The 17,851-nt window shown below is 36.0% G+C and overlaps 1 pseudogene; it reads right to left on the bottom strand.

The window, feature by feature from the left end:
* Positions 1 to 181: 181 nt before the first annotated feature.
* LOC113061521 (pleckstrin homology domain-containing family G member 5-like) lies at positions 182 to 17,589 on the bottom strand (annotated as a pseudogene).
* Between the last annotated feature and the right edge of the window lie 262 nt (positions 17,590 to 17,851).

Below are 17,851 nucleotides of genomic sequence, written 5' to 3'. Positions count from 1 at the left end.
GATTAAAAAAAAACATTTTAGTACTTAAACTTCCGTGTTGGCAACTAACTAAAATACATTTTTCATTTAATAATTATATTTAATTCAAAATACCAAAAATTATTAATTATTCAGTTTGGTGTCCTGGTTAAACTTTCAAATGAAATATTTTGTTCATGATGTATAAAAACAACTTTATATTTTATTTTTCATGGTCAAACAAGTTAATTATTAATGAAACAAGGCAGTGCATAATATTGTTTTAAAGACAAAAGATTTATACAAATGAGAATTTTGCTAACGTACACACGACACATACATACAGTAGGTTCTTTTTCTAAGCATTTAAGTTTCCCCACAATACACAGTGTCACTCTCTGACACAAGATCATTCAGAATCTTTTTTTGTGTTATGAATGTGCAACATTCTGTTCTCCAAATATATATATATATATATATATATATATATATATATATATATATAGTTTCAAACCCATATGACTTTCTAAGATGTAATAAGTGACTTTTGCATAATGCGAGTCATATATAAGACTTGAATACTTTCATGGTGATTTCTATCCTTTTCAGAACTTGACAGCTTCAGTTCTGTTGAATGGAAAAGAACAGTTCAGACATTCTATTAAAAGCCAGTTAGGTTTGGAATGACATGTGGTGAATGAATGATGACAGAATTTTCATCTAAACTACATGAAATGTCTTTATGCACTGTGGTGGTTCATTGGCACTCTGGGAGAAGGTCTCTTTATAAATTAGATCTGTGTAGACTCCAGAAAAGATTTGTTGACGCGCGGCTGCTGACAGTCCTGCTTCAGCAGGGAACTGATGGCCTCCTCAATCTCTGACACCCACGCTTTCTGAAACACACACAACACGCAGCCTGAATGAGACCTTTTTATGTGATTTGAAATAAAAGCTACATTTATTTTAAATTCTAAGTTATTTATAATGTTATGATATAATAATGTAGCCTTGACACCTTTTTTTTTAAATAATGAAATATTTATATTGAAATACTTGCAATATTTAAAATAACTGTTTTCTGGTTGAATATATTTTAAATTGTAATTTATTCCTGCGATGGCAGAGCTGAATTTTCAGCATCATTAGTCCAGTCTTCAGAGTCACATTATCCTTCAGAAATCATACTAATATTCTGGTTTGCTGCTTAAGAAACATTTCTTATTACTATCAATTGAAAACAGTTGTGCTGTTTTTTTTTTCTCCCCAAAATGAATATGTAATGCAATGTCAAATTGACATTCAAATTGAATAACCTGATGATGTTGGTTAAGTTTGTGAATTATGAGTGTTGGGTGGAAATCAAAGCATGGGTCTTTGAGAATGCATTAGCAGGTTACAGTATTCACCTTCACAGATTCAGTCTGGGCTTGGAGAACGAAGACTCCGATGCATTGCTGGTAACGATTCTGGTGCATTATTATGAAGGAATTTGGCAGACCAGATGCTGAAACATTCAGAGATCAAAAGTCAGTCCATCAGTGAGAACTTCAGTGTTTGTATCAGTGCATGGCTTGATCCATCCTCAACGGAAAAGTCTGTATTACTAAATAATTACATAACAACTGTAAGATGATCTCAATCCAAAGAGTGTGTCATGGTATGTCAGCACCTGTGGCGTTGAGCTGGTCTATGTTCTTCAACTGCAGGCGGTCCAGAGAGATGGGCTGGTCCAGGACAATCAAACTACAGCTCTCCTGTAATAAGACCTCAAGCTCTTGGCCCACAGCCGGACGCAAGGGGTTCGACTCAATCACGCCAGACTTCTGTAATACAAAAACACACGGCAGTGATATTAGTGGTTCAAAAGTTTGGCCTAACTTATGCATACAGTAAACATTAAACGGCACTAAAAAAAAGCTATTTTGCATTTGTATTGTATTGTATTTCCAAGTGACAGAAAATGTTGAAACATATTTAATCTAGGATGGAATTGGGCTATTCCATCAATATTTTTGTGAAAAATGCAATTTATTCCTGAATTTTCAGCAGCCATTACTCTTGTCTTTAGTGTCACATGATCCTTAAGAATCATGCTAATATGCTGAACTGATGCTCAAGAAACATCATAATTATTATTTTTATTATTATCAGTGTTGAAAAAAGTTGTGGCATTTGTTTTCAGGATACTTTGCCTAATGGAAAATTCAAAAGAACTGCATTTATTTGAATTTTTTTTTTTTTTTGAGTAAGTTGTTACCATCACTTTTTATCAATGTAATGCATGAATTATTAAAAGTATTAATAATTGCTTAAGAAAATAAGAACATTTTACTGACCCCAAACATTATGAGGTTAAATTATGTCATTTATTGCATGTTGAATTTTCAGCATTATTATCTAGCAAAACGATCTTTTATTGTAAATGTAAGAGCATCTACGTTCAAATATATTCATATAAATATATAAATCTCCATTTATAGTAGTTAGTCCAGTACTATCTATCATCTGGCACAATCCACTGATCTCTATTCAACCTTAGCGTGTAAAAGGGAGTCAATAATCACTCCCAGACAGAATCAACAAATCCATTTTCACATCGCCGTCACATGCTCTGATGCACCGCCCATGCTTTGATTTATGTCAACAGAGACAGGGCTGCTAAACATTAACAGTAATAACACCAAACACTAGTCGCTTTCCTTTATATACATACTTAAAATTGATCAATGACTGCACCTTTTTGCTTCGCTTGATCTTCGTGATTAGAAGGAATTGGTCAAAGAGAAACAGGTAGACCTCATGCATCTTGGCATTTTCTGTGTGCAAAATTAGATTATGTAAATATACACAGCACAACCTCTTAAAAACAGAGGGTTTTTTATCCATCTAACCTATGAGAACGAGCTTCCCATCATGCAGAAGAATACGGTGAGACACCAGGTTCTCCAGAGTTACAGCTTTCAGCAAGTGCTTCAGATTCTGTGAAGGATTAACGACGCACAGCTTTGAAATCTCTATAAATACATTTCAGATCAAACTAAAATGAGAACATTATTAAGTATGATGTGCTTGAAGATACAGATTTTGACACAGACCTCAGGGACATGCGCCCGCTTGTCTTGCTCCCACACAGGAAGCCACACCAGAGCTTCCTTCAGCTGTTTCACCTTCTGGTAGTTGTCCAACCACTTCACTTTTCCTTCAAGATCATCTGTTCAGATGCACAGAGAAAGAGAGAGAGGTTTGGGTGGGAGCTCTATTGTATCATCAGCCTACACAAAGGCGGTTGGCTACGAAAGGTTAGCGTGATCATCCACACCTCCCCAAACAAACATCACTGCTTTTGTAAAACCACAGAATCCTGTTTTTGGTTGTTCGGTTGGAGACAATCAACTGTGTTTTAATTCTAGATTCTTCCTTCTGCGTTCCAAGTACAGGCTCTTTCATCAACAATGACACAGTCATGTGCTTTGATCCCCACACCCTTCATACGCTGACATGTTTTAATTGCAGCAAGTCACCGAGAAGAGTTGTGCACACACCCTTATATTGGCTATGGGAACTGTCACAAAGTGTTGAAATGAGCTGCTTACATCCTGGAATGTTTTTAATAAAAAAAAAAAAAAAAAAAGCTTTTTTATAGAAGATTAACGGATTAATCATTTCAAGTCTGTCTAGCCATAAATCAGCCTGGGAGCAGGTCAATAAGTCAAGGCAGGACGGCAAGTGCGATCATTACCATCCCCTTGAGCATTACGGAGAATATTACTGAATTCGTGACAGCTTATTTCACTTTTTAAATACCAGCTAGAAAAAATGTCATTACCATCACAAAGAGTCAGTTGATGGGATATTTGTTGTAAAATAAGATTTTTTTTTGCCCTTCAGTATTACTAAAAATAAGACATTATTTTGTTGTGTCATCAGCAAACTCTTGTATCACTACCATAACAAACACAGTCATTACCATCATAGAGCATTTTCTGTTAAATTCTTGTTAAAATAATATTATAAATATTGAAATGTTATAAATGATAAAATTTGATATATTTTAGCACATACATAAATACAATCATTACCAATGAAGAGCATTTTTGAGTACTATTTTTTCATAGTAAATTATACATTTTAATAAAACTATTTTATAAAAACAAAGTATAATTTAATATATTTTACAACAACTTATAAACAACAACTTTTAATTAAAATGTTGCAAACAAAAATATTTTAGCACAGATGAATAATGTATTGAATAATGTAATGTAATAATGTATTACTCTCACTTCCTTGGGCTTTTGGGCTTTTATACAACATGTATATTCAAATGTCACGTCTTCACGGCTTACTAAAACACGATGTCCTTTCAGGTGTTTTGGCTCACATATCAAGGGCAAAAATAGCTGTCTTTCACAGAGTGACTGCATATCCTTTCTCACTACATGCCTCACAAACAGCTTCTCTATGATGGCACTCAGAGAACAGGAAAAGTCACCTGTCACCTGGTTTGACGTAGTGCTTTACCCAAACGAGATTAAAGTGTCCATACTGAGAAACAAAGCTCATCAGTCACAATAACTGTAGAAAGTGAAAACCAATTTTCCCAACTATTGTAAAAAAATACTTAAAGCAAATACTATGAATATGAATATCCATTTTCATACTGTATATGTAATGTTTTGATGTCTAAATTCACTTGTAGCATTCAAAAATACGGACCCGTTTTTTTTTTTTCATTTATTTAGAAACATCATATAATTTTAATATAATCCATTTATCAGTTATCTATGGAAGATTGTATCTGCCTCAAAATAAAAAATTGTGATGTAATTTTATCTCACAAGTCTGACTTTTTTTCCCTCACAACTGCAAGTTTATATCCCACAATTCTGACTTTTCTGAGAAAATCTTTTTTTATTTTTGCCTTTTTTTGTTTCCACCAACGAAAAAAAAGGAATTATCTCACAATTGTGAATTGTGGGATAAAAAGGTCCTTTTTTATTATTTTTTATTATCCTGAAGTTGAAACAAGCTTCCAAAATGATTAGCTCTAATAACAGGAAATTAATGATCTGCTTATCAGTATTGTACAGTACATTTATCTATCACAAGAATGCCACCAACTTACAGATGGCTCTGTCAATCTGATCCACGATGCTCTGTATGTTGTTCTCCTCGTCCTCCGAGCAGCTCTTCTTCCCTATGTTCTTCAACAGCAGAGGGTACCGTGTAAATCTCTGCAGAGGAGCCACCAGCAGATCCTTCAACTGCAGCCTGCGGCACTGCTCGTTTCGTTCAAACCACTGGATGACACAAAGAGCGAAGGATGGGAAGAGATATGCAATGTTCAATGTTTTATGAGATTGCACTGATTTTGTTCTGAATAAAAAGTCAACCGACAAACAAGATCCCTTGTGTGCAACTGATTGCGAATTCTAGAAATGACAGGGCAAAATTGATGTCTAGACAGCTTAAGAATACAACAGGGAACAATGATGATGCAAGAAAGGGAAAATAGCAGTCAACACTTTTTCACCAGTGAGTTCCTGTGTGAAAACAATCACTCAGCAATGGCCTGAGCCTCGCGTGGCAGTGTTTGTCCTATTCCCTGGATCATGTCAGTACGTTGTGACCAAGCCCCGATTTACAGTGTCAAATCACGCTTGCCACAGTTACCTTCACGAAAGAGCCAAAGTCCTCTCTGAGCTTCAGGCTGTCCAGATAAAGGATGGCTGTACTGTAATTCAGGCAGTATTTCTGCAGACAATGGCAAATGCTCTCACCAAACGCCTGCAACAGTCAATATGGAGGAGTGATCAGAAGAGAACAATAGAGAAAACAGCCTGTTATCTTTCAGCAAATAAGGAACAAAAGTTTAATGGTGTTCAGTTTTTTTGCTTTGTTTTCTAGAACAATCATTTGCTAACTGCCTAATATAAAAATACATTCTGTGAGCACAAGATAGCTCGGGTCAGATCACATGTTTATGTTTAGGCAGTTATATATTATGTTTAAAGGTCACTGACTGTGACTTTCCATTTCTATTCTATTCTTCAACACTGATAATAATTTTTAAAAAAAAATTCTTGACCACCAAATTTCTAAAGGATTATGTGACACTGAAGACTGGAGTAATGGCTTCTGAAAATTCAGCTTTGCTTCACAGGAATAAATTACCACTCTTTTTACTGTATTTTTAATGAAATAAATGCAGCACTGTAAAAAAAAAAAAGTGTTTGTGTTGCTTTGGTCAGGTTTGAGTTTAAGTAAATTACATTTAATACTTTTTACAAATATTATTTTTAAGTTGACAATTGTTTTTGTTTTTACAGTGGATTTAGAGACTTATTTCAAAAGCATTTAACACATATGCTATATATATAAAAATATCAGTTTATGGTATCCTACCTTTCTAAGGAGTTCAAGAAGAGACTGTGTACTATAACTGTCTGGATTGGTCCACATCTCCTTAATGACACGCAAGAAACTAGTAAGGAAGCCGAAGCTAACCTGCAATAGAGTAAGAAAGAAATTGAGAACAACATTTCATATTATAAACCAGAACACAGACCAAAAACTGCATCCAAACTGCATCACATATTTCCACCATGCTGACTGAAGTCTTACCAAACAGAGCTCATTGAGATTTGCAAAGAGCCTCCAGGAGTCAATGTCCTGAAGACAGTCTCTCATCTGAAGGTCTGTTAGTGTGGTCAAAAACACCTACACGCAGAACAAAAGCAAACACACGGAAGCTAAAACTCTATTTTTGTCATGTTTGTCTCTTTCACCGGTGGACATGTCATTCCATAATTCTAAAGGCGTTAAGTTCACACCTCTTTTAAAACCATGAGCTGATCAAGGAAGTAGACACATTCACTGGTGAAAAATTCCCAAATGGTTTCCTGTTTACGGTAGGCTTTAGGATCCTCTGTTGCTCCCAGTTCAGGGTGACCCCTCAAAAAGTCCTCCAAAGACATATCCTGAAAAAAAAACAGAGAAAATTGTATTCTTTATGCAAGACATTTCTCATGCACTAGTCAATTCTGTTGTAATAAATTTAAACTGGCTTTATTCAATGCTTAGATTTCTGTTATGGGAATGTATTTATTAGTGCATAGTCAATTAGATAATGCCTCGTTGGCATGTATAAATATAACATTTTCAGAAAACTTGTAATACAAAAAATTTTTGCAATACTAAATGTAATCAATTAGCTGAAAAAGTATGGTAATATCTATTCATTTTACCTGGTAACATTAAAAACTAATGTGCTCACTTAAGGGGGTTTTCAACTCATAGCAGTTTGGCATCAGTTTTGAACACTCACCTTATATGTCTGAAAGTCTGTGTCTCGCCATTCCTGGATTTGAATGCCAGCCAGACACTTGCCAATGTCAGCTATGCTGCGAGTCTTCCCTTTTGTTTCCTGGAAAACACCACTCACATTTATTCAGCATCACAGTGCCCTGCCCTCAACAGGTCTCTTTGTGTTTGAGCATAAACTGTGGAGCAGATTGCATAGCATGACATGTTTGAGAGCAATGGGCCCGTTTTGTTGTTGTTTACTGTTAATGGAATTGATTGGGGGAAAGGGGTGCGTGCATTCAAATCTTATTCAGCTCAAAGTGGGTCAGTGAACACTATGTGCTAGATATCATCAAAAGCATCTGCAAATTATGACATAGCATCTGCAGATGGTAACAATCACCAAACTGGCACCAGATCAAAATGTCATGGGAGAGGTATCTGCATGATGGTATTGAAACGTTAGAAGAACATAAGAATTTTTGCACTTACTGTGCTACGCCTTGAGAAGGGCCACCTTGATTTCTTAGTGTCTGTGAAAAAGTGTATTAAAATTACAATCTGTTTTATAAAGTATTGATAAGTTTGAGATGGGCTATAAAACTGATTAATATACTTTGTTCTTTTATTAGATCTATGAGTATATAGTAGTACATGTCAGCAAATCGTATTGAAGCCACAGTCATGAGACTGACTGAGGCATTACTAACCTGAATAGGCTGATTTATTTAAAATATCAGCAGCGCCATTGGACACGAACAAATCTCCAGGGGAAACATCCAATCCAGGAAGACTCACAACCACGGAGCTCCGCCTCCTCTCCTTCAGCCTGAGAAAAAGCAAACCAGGAGAGTGCAGGTGAGTTCGTGGAACATTCCGACCCCTGAGGCAGCCAGCCTTTCAAAGTAATGCATGAAGGATGCTCAATGAAATAATGTCGGTTAACCACAGAGCATCCTATTCAAGATTTATTTGCTTCGTACTTGTAAAACGTCACTTTCTACAAGTTCGCCACAAGCTGGACAAGTTTAGAAAATAGATCTGCATGTGAATTGCAATTCTGCCCCAAAAAAAATGTCTAACTTAAAGGGTTAGTTCACCCAAAAATCAAAATTATGTCATTAATAACTCACCCTCATGTCGTTCCAAACCTGTAAGACCTCCGTTCATCTTCGGAACACAGTTTAAGATATGTTAGATTTAGTCCGAGAGCTTTCTGTCCCTCCATTGAAGCTGTGTTTACGGTATACTGTCCATGTCCAGAAAGGCAATAAAAACATCATCAATGTAGTCCATGTGACATCAGAGGATCAGTTAGAATTTTTTGAAAAATCGAAAATACATTTTGGTCCAAAAATAGCAAAAAATACGACTTTATTCAGCATTGTCTTCTCTTCCGGGTCTGTTGTGAGCACGTTTACAACACTGCAGTTTAGTGATATCCGATTTGCGAACTAATCATTCGATGTAACCGGATCTTCTTGAACCAGTTCACCAAATCAAACTGAATCGTTTGAAACAGTTTGCGTCTCCAATAAGCATTAATCCACAAATGACTTAAGCTGTTAAGTTTTTTAATGTTGCATTAAAACAACCAATATCCCGGAGTAATTCAATTACACAAACTGAACTGCTGGGAAGAGAGAACTGAAAATGAACATTGAGCCAGATAACGAACAAAAGATTGACTCGCTCTCGAGTCAAAATGTATTTCCGATGCTTCAAAAAATTCTAACTGACCCTCTGATGTTACATGGACTACGTTGAAGATGTTTTTATTAACTTTCTGGACATGGACAGTATACCGTACATACATTTTAATGGAGGGACAGAAAGCTCTCGGACTAAATCTAAAATATCTTAAACTGTGTTCCGAAGATGAACGGAGGTCTCACGGGTTTGGAACGACATGAGGGTGAGTCATTAATGACATAATTTTTATATTTGGGGGAACTAGACCTTTAACTCCAGTCAACAGTAGCGCAATAGTTCTTTAGACATCAGAAAACAATTATTCCAATAAATTAATCTGAGAAGGTTTGATAAACCCTGGCATATGTCTGTTTATGCAGAGCCAAGCCCTGCTAAGCTTGAAAATTCAAGGCAGATTTGCTTTAGCAGGAAATCAAAGAATTCCATGTTCACATTTCTTACATGCCTTGTTAGTATTAGGTTGCCAGAACTGTGTTTGGAAAGTTGATAAACAAGCCCATACCATGTATCTGCTGTACCATTACAAAGTGACCTGTCACCTGTCAACTGAACAGTTGGATATATTGAAAGTTTCAGATTTTATTATACCCACTGTTTAAGAACAAAGAGCAGCAGCAGAGGTGGAAAATCAGCCCCCTGATTTTTAGCCAGCAGCAATAGGAGAATTCATTATTAATTAAGTCAAATGTTTGCTTTTTTCTTCCTGAGTTTTTGTTGCAAACCAGGGTTAAATATACACAAAGGTTAAAACTATGTTAAACTGCTGGTTTAAAAACACTGTTAACTGCAAAACAAACGCATAACTAAAGCAAAACGAAACTAAAACAGTGACTTAACAATCCATTTCTGAAACTAACAAAAACTAAAAAGAAATTAAAATCTTTGATTTTAAAATAAAATATTAAAATAGAAGGCTAAGCTAATATAAACCTCATGATTCCAGTCACAAGTTTACTTATGTGTTCCACTGCAATGTACAAAAAAAAAGAGTGTACTGTACATTTAGGTATCAGGATTTTGTGCAGTTCCTTATCTAGTCATTATCATCCCTACATTATATTAAACAAGATTATAGTTCCGTATAGTGATTTTATCTTCTGTTTTGCTCTGCTTCAGTTCCCCTGTTACATTTTGACATAAAATCCTAAGGGCTTTTAGGCAGAGCTATGACTGTTTTCACACAAAACTGGACAGGCTGGTTTTTGTTTGAGTTACTGGACTCTCAGCTTTGTGCCCATCCAGCTGTACAGAGACTCAGTGATGTGTCACTTTGTGATATGTTTCATTAAACATTTTACAGGGGCTTACATCTTCAGATGCATGTATGGGGAGCTTGGAAGTAAGAGTTAATCATACCCTTCTTCTATGTAATAAATGCACATCTGTTTTTGCCACATCATTTAACTAGAAAACTAAGTTGATCAAGACAAATTTTATCTGAAAGAAACCTTGGTTTTAATGTCAATTTTAGCATGAAATTTAAACAATAAATGTCATTATAGCTCTCTTTAATGTTGTGTGACAGATCATTGTAGCCACATCAGTTCAAGCAGCAGCATGAACCGGTGATCTATTCCTCTTTACTACTACTTATAGCACCAGAAAAACAAGAATTAACATCAGAATGTACAGTATGTTGAAAGATACAGTTACAAACTATTATTGAAATGAATCATGTCTCATTTAATTGCTCAATGTTTCACCTGCATAAAGACGTCAGTAAAACAGTTTGTAAAGAATGTCTTGTAATGTAACATAACATTTACCTCAGGAAAGCCATTTAATGTCTATAGCTCATTAGTTAGCTTTGAAAAACATCCCTCAAGATGAGTAATAATAAATATATGCACTATATAATATAGTCATATATTTTACTTAACCCGTTGACTTATTTAATGTATGTTTGTGTCAACAAGTTATTACAGCCACCATTTAAATGTTTATATTTCAACAAAGAATTGCATTAGAAACATAATGATATAATTAACAAGTTTACGCTGATACACAATTCAGTTAATTATATAAATGCTAAAATGTAATTTTTTTGTTAATTTATTAACTGATCAACTGTTTTTGTTTTGCTTTTGGGTTTTAGGGTAAATTTTGTTTTTTGGTGCGGGGGGGGGGTGGGGTTTTGAGTGCATCACTGATGGATGAATGGATGGGTGGATGATTGGATGGAATGAGTCAGAAAAGGTTGAAAGTCTGTGGCAAGATTGCTTTACATAGCTTGAGTTTGTCAAGCCAACATTACTAAATAACTAAACATAAAACCAACTGCAGATACTGATATCAGTCTGTGTTCATCACAGTAAATATGGGATTATATACCAATAAATACTTGAGTCATATACAGTTGCCACGAGATATGAATTATTCAGCATTATGTATAGTGAACACCCATCCCCATGGCACCTTGCACAATGAACCCTTCAAATACTTCCTTTTACTTTATCATTTGCATCCTTTTGGACCTTTTCAGAGATAGAGGCTAATAAAAAGCCTCATATGTTCGCTATTTACACTTCTAACTTCTCTTTTGCAAGTGCAAACAGAAACACAGATGCCAGTACATTAGGGTTTAAAACCCTACAAGTAAAGGTCACTCCGCGCATCTCCTTTTTACCAACATTAAAAACAGGTCACCTCAAATGGCTTGTTATCTAGAGGCGCATCCACAATGCAGTCCTAGAATGAAGCGGCCCTCTTATGCTGACTATCCCAACCCGGCACAGCCACAAAGAAGGGAGCTTTGTCCTCGCACCTCCATGGAATAATGAATAACTGTCCTGTCCAATCGCCATCCAGGGATGAGCACTGCAATCAGACGGTGCCATACTGTAATTAAGGCCACAATAGCTGCCTAATTATCCACTGCTGAAAAGACGACCGTGTTCCAAGCAAAGTGGGCCAGACGATGGGGGAGAAACACCACTAATGAGTTTATCTGGGCCGTACACGACTGAATGATGGGATTCTAATAACGCGCCCTTAAAAGTTCATACACAGCTAACAAAGCAGCAATACAATGAACAATGAACCTTCCTCTACCCCAGCTCCCCTTGCATCAGCATGGTGGCGCTCTACTGAAAAAGCTCCCGCTTTGGCCTCATTATCACAAACAAATTCCCGGATTAACAAAACAACACAACAAATTAGAGATGTTGAGCAACAAGTGTAGGATGGATAGTTTTAGTGAACAAGGAAATGCTGGTTTGACAGAACAAAGTTCACTGTAGGGCTGAATTACGGTTCACATGCAAACATGACTTAGGGACATGGTAGGGATGGTTTATGCAAAACATTAGATAAAGACAGCTTGCATACCTTTTATGACAGGGGTCCTTGACCTGTAATCAAAAGAAGATACACCAAAATGTGAGTAAGGTATTTGATGAGGAAAGAACACATACTGATATCTCACACTTGGCTTGGACGAATGTGTGAAAGGAGTAAATGGGGTTACTTTTGATCCTGCACTGACCCTACAATTATTTGGTGATTGCTGACAGTGGCGAATGGAGTCTCACCAGAGGGTTTGCTTGAAGCTGTCAGTGCAAGAAGCTACTGATTCAATTGCTGTCAAAAGCTCTTATTGTGAACTACTATTTCAGGAGGTCGAAGAAGAACAAGACAGGCTTCTTTGATAAGGGTGGAAAGACTCTTGCCATCTGATTTACAGGCCACACGAAAAAAAGATTGTACTGTATCATCACATATTATAACAGAGGAAACTGATTGTTATCAACTTAGAAAAGGCTAATATACAACCAGCAGAACCAGGGTTCTTCTTTTTTTTGTTAACTGAAATACATTTTATTCTTAAACAAAGTAAAATATAATATAATTAGATAAAAACATATCTAAAAGTTTGAAAATTAGACATATATTATGTTGTAATTAATTAGAATTCAAGTAATTTGATCAATTATTCTGCAAAAATAAAAAAAAAGATAATAATATAATACAGATGATGGTGCCTGCTGCATTTTCCATGGACAGCATTAAATATTACAAAATAATAATCGCCACAGCGCAACGGACCAATCAGAATCAAGTATTCCGGAGTGATGTGTAAAGAATTGTTTTGTCATTATTACTGTTCATATACAGGTGCATCTCAATAAATATGAATGTCGTGGAAAAGTTTATTTCAGTAGTTCAACTCAAATTGTGAAACTTGTGTATTAAATCAATTCAATGCACACAGACTGAAGTAGTTTAAGTCTTTGGTTCTTTTAATTGTGATGATTTTGGCTCACTTTTAACAAAAACCCACCAATTCACTCTCTCAACAAATTAGAATACTTCTTTAGACCAATAAAAAAAATGTGTTAGTGAATTGTTGGCCTTCTGGAAAGTATATTCATTTTCTTTACTCAATACTTCGTACTCTTTTTACTTTAATTACTGCCTCAGTTCGGCGTTGCATGGAGGTGATCAGTTTATGGCACTACTGAGGTGGTATGGAAGCCCAGATTTCTTTGACAGTGGCCTTCAGCTCATCTGCATCGTTTGGTCTCTTGTTTCTCATTTTCCTCTTGATAATACCCCATAGATTCTCTATTGGGTTCAGGTCTGGTGAGTTTGCTGGCCAGTCAAGCACACCAACACCATGGTCACTTAACTTTAGGTGCTTTTGGCAGTGTGGGCAGGTGCCAAATCCTGCTGGAAAATGAATCAGCATCGTCAAAAAGCCGGTCAGCAGAAGGAAGCATGAAGTGCTCCAAAATTTATTGATAAACGGGTGCAGTGACTTTGGTTTTCCAAAAAAAAAAAATGGACCAACACCAGCAGATGACATCTCCACCCTTCCTCCAGACTCTAGGACCTTGGTTTGCAAATGAAATACAAAACTTGCTCTCATCTGAAAAGAGGACTTTGGACCACTGGGCAACAGTCCAGTTCTTCTTCTCCTTACCCCAGGTAAGACGCCTCTGAAGTCTGTGGTTCAGGAGTGGTTTAACAAGAGGAATATGACAACTGTAGCCAGTTGTGTGGTGGCTCTCGATGCCTTGACACCAGCCTCAGTCCATTCCTTGTGTTCCTTGTGTCAAAGTTCACTCAAATTCTTGAATTGATTTTGCTTAACAATCCTCATAAGGCTGCGGTTATCTCAGTTGGTTGTACATCTTTTTCTTCCACACTCAACTTTCTGTTAACATGCTTGGATACAGCACTCTGTGAACAGCCAGCTTATTTGGCAATTAATGTTTGTGGCTTGTGAAGCCCTCCTTGTGAAGGGTGTCAATGATTGTCTTCTGTACAACTGTCAGATCAACAGTCTTCCCCATGATTGTGTAGCCTAGAGAACCAAACTGAGGGACCATTTTGAAGGCTCAGGAAACCTTTGCAGGTGTTTTGAGTTGATTAGCATGTCACCATATTCTAATTTGTTGAGATTCGGTGGGTTTTTGTTAAATGTGAGCCAAAATCATCACAATTAAAAGAACCAAAGACTTAAACTACTTCAGTCTGTGTGCACAAGTTTCACAATTTGAGTTAATTTACTGAAATAAATGAACTTTTCCATAATTTTAATTTATTGAGATGCACCTGTATATTTAGGGTTAGAAATGCAAAGCCTATGTAAACCTATAAAAAAATATATATTTTAAAGAACTCATTTTATACCTGGTCATTGTCATCGGTGGTGCTCTCATTATCATCAGAATGAGGCTCTTTTGAACCACAAGACTCTTTGCTTTTGCAAATGACGCCATTGTCAATAGTCTTTGATCTGTGTGATCTAACTCTCCCATGAATCACTGATTCAAAGTTCGCGCTCTCTCCATCCAACTGAGCCGCCAGTGGTGATTTCTGCCGAAATAATGGAGAAACGGGACTCGTGGGAGTGGGAGACTCCTCTCCTAAAGGACCATCTGGCTTGCTTGGATCTCGGTAGGAGATTCTCGTGCTCCTCATCCTCCTCAGAGTGGGGGACGTGGAGATGCGGGCTGGGGCTTGTCTATTAAACTGAAATAAGTGTTGAGGCATGCTGTCAGACTCCGTAAGGGAACCATACCTCAGTCTGGAGGGCGTCCTTTCTAAATTTATTCGCATTATGAAAGGACTAGTCGTTTGTGTATCTTTGTCCTCACTTTGTACACATTGGGTTTGGGTTTGGGTCTGTGCATCCGTCCCTTTGACTGTTTTCATTTCATGCCAGTTTATGTAATTCCAGTCCAAAGTTTTATCCACTTCCTTGCCCGTTTTCGTTTATAAACGCATAATTCAACTCTGTCATCTTGAGTAATCTGGCATTTTATCCAACAACAGAAGACTGATTACGAAGAAGATTCAAGTTTGACTGGAGTCATTCCCACAAAAATGTGTCCGATCCCAAAATCCATGGCTCTGGAGCTTCTGAAAAGTAAGATATTATTAGAAAAGCCACCCACTAAGTTTATTTCAACTCTTGCATAACTAGCCATGTAGAGCCCTTTAATCCTATAATTTCCCAAGATAAGTGTGAGCAACTGTGTAACAATTTTTTTTTCAGATCATATGTAGTGAAAGGGGGAATGATAAAATAATGTTCACATAAATTCCAGAAAACCTCCACTTTCATCATTAGTCGATGTGTATACACAACAACTATTTTTAGACCCTTAAATCTCCAACATAAATTGTGTTCACAAATGGGATAAAATGGGTTAATCTGCATTCAACAATACTTTGTGACATTAATCACCCAGACATTGAAAGCACCTATGAACGTTATGCAATTTTCAACAATTCAGGAGGATTATTTCTACCACATTCTAAATAGGAATTTTGTCGTTTATCATTCAGCAAGCTTAAAGTTATATTACTGAATCTACATTGTAGTCCGTTTGCACACATTATATTGAATATACTTATGCATTTTATATCATATATACTTGTATGTTTATACATGTGTGTTCATGTTACTGTTTTAACTACTAGCCTTTATATTTGATTTGGTCTGGTTTTCTTCTGTGGAGCCTGCAAAAGCTGGGTCATTACATTAAATAAGTGCCTTTTCCATTTAAAAATGTGATTTTGAAAAGCATATTTAATTTATGCACATTACATCAGAAAAGAACACGTTTATTTTACTAAACTGCTTGTGCCATCAGCTACATTAAACAAGGTATTGTTAATAGTTTTACAGTTAATTTAGTCATTATAAGCCTTGTGCTGAAGGTCAAGGTCAAAACTAAATACTGTATAAAACGTAATTTTCTGTAAAGTTGCTTTGTAATGATTTGTATTGCAAAAAGCGCTATACAAATAAACTTGAATTTAATTTAATTGAACTGAAGGTCATAAATTTACATGATGATTATTAGAAAGGGAATTTAATGCTGATATTTCTACAAAAATCTAGTTTTTGGTAATTAACCTTTTATGATACGAAATCATGATTTACGAATTGACTATATAAGATCAACCGTTAACACTTTACAATAAGGTCCCATTAGTTAATGTATTAATTAACATGAAAAAATAATGAACAACACATTTTTTTACATTATTTATTAATCTTTGTTAATGTTAGTTAATGAAAGATTAGAATATTATAATACTATACTAGAATACTATTAAGAATAGTGCATTAACTAATGTTAAAAAGCATTTCGAATAGTGATTTTAATAATGCATTAGTAAATGCTGAAATTAACATTAAATAAGATTATTAAATGCTGTAGAAGTATTGTTCATGCTTAGTTCATGTTTAATGAACCTTATTGTAAAGTGTTACCAAAAGTGATTAGAGAAAAAGAGAAGTTTGCAGTAATACTTTTAGGAATATCAAATTTACACTCATTTTTCTTCACATATTTTGGTAAAGTTTATCATTTAGATGAGTTCTAGAGTGCTAAATCTAATAATAAAAACTTTATTTTTTTAATAAGACAAGACACATCCTCATACATAAAACTACAGAAATGTGACTTTAATGATAAAAAAAACATGTTTTTCCATTATCATTTTCATGGGAAACACAAAAGGCACATTTTAAAATTACATTTAATCACAGCATGCTTTATCGTTGTGCATTTGATAAAGAAACTTTGTAAACAGTGCAGCGTGGGAAACAAGGGCACCTGCTACTGCTGCTGTTGTTAAACATACTGTAAAATACCTCAGCTTACTTCTTAGTTTATATTATGCAAAATCACGCGTTCACAAACGTTTATCGATTCGGACGAGTTGCAGATGTATGTTTGTAGACAAGCCAGTTAAATCCGAATGTAAATCGCGATTCTGTTCTAGTCTGTGCCACTTACCTCTTAGTCGTTCCCGGGTGAGACTGAGACTCGGGCTGATGGAGGGAAAAGAACTGGACCGAATGTAGGCTACAGTGTCTCTGCTAGAGTTCCACACAGGCGATTTATCCGCAAAATATGACACTTTACAAGAGAATCCAGCTCCGTTTAAAGTAAAATGAGCGTATGGAAAATGTACTGGAGCACGGATTGTGGAGCTCAGCTGGTATTTATTGTGAGGGAGTTCTGCTGCTTGTCGCCTAAGGTCAATGGAGGTGGAGCATAGCTCTATTGTGTTGCTTTAAGTGCGTGTGCGTGTGTGCGGCGTGCACCGAGCAGCAGTGTAGTCACCAACTGCGTAATAACCTCATGTTTCTTTCGAGGTATAGGTAAGAAAGTAAATGACAGCTAGCAGGCAGGTTAAATGTCGCAGTCTTTCTCACGTGAGCTGTGACCTCACGGAAACTCTGAGCAAATGTCAAGCATCTTAGCTTTCCTTTCTGTGACAATGTGATAGGGTTAATCAGACAGGTAGCTATTCTGCCATTTCTTACATTATTTATTTATAGGATCAGTCAGTAATAATTAGTTTAGTTGGTTATAGTAAGATATTTGTAAGAGTCAGTGATTAATTA

The sequence above is a fragment of the Carassius auratus genome, chromosome 43 (genome assembly GCF_003368295.1).
Source record: "Carassius auratus strain Wakin chromosome 43, ASM336829v1, whole genome shotgun sequence".
Lineage (NCBI taxonomy): Eukaryota > Metazoa > Chordata > Actinopteri > Cypriniformes > Cyprinidae > Carassius > Carassius auratus.
This window is presented reverse-complemented; position numbering and strand designations above follow the sequence as displayed.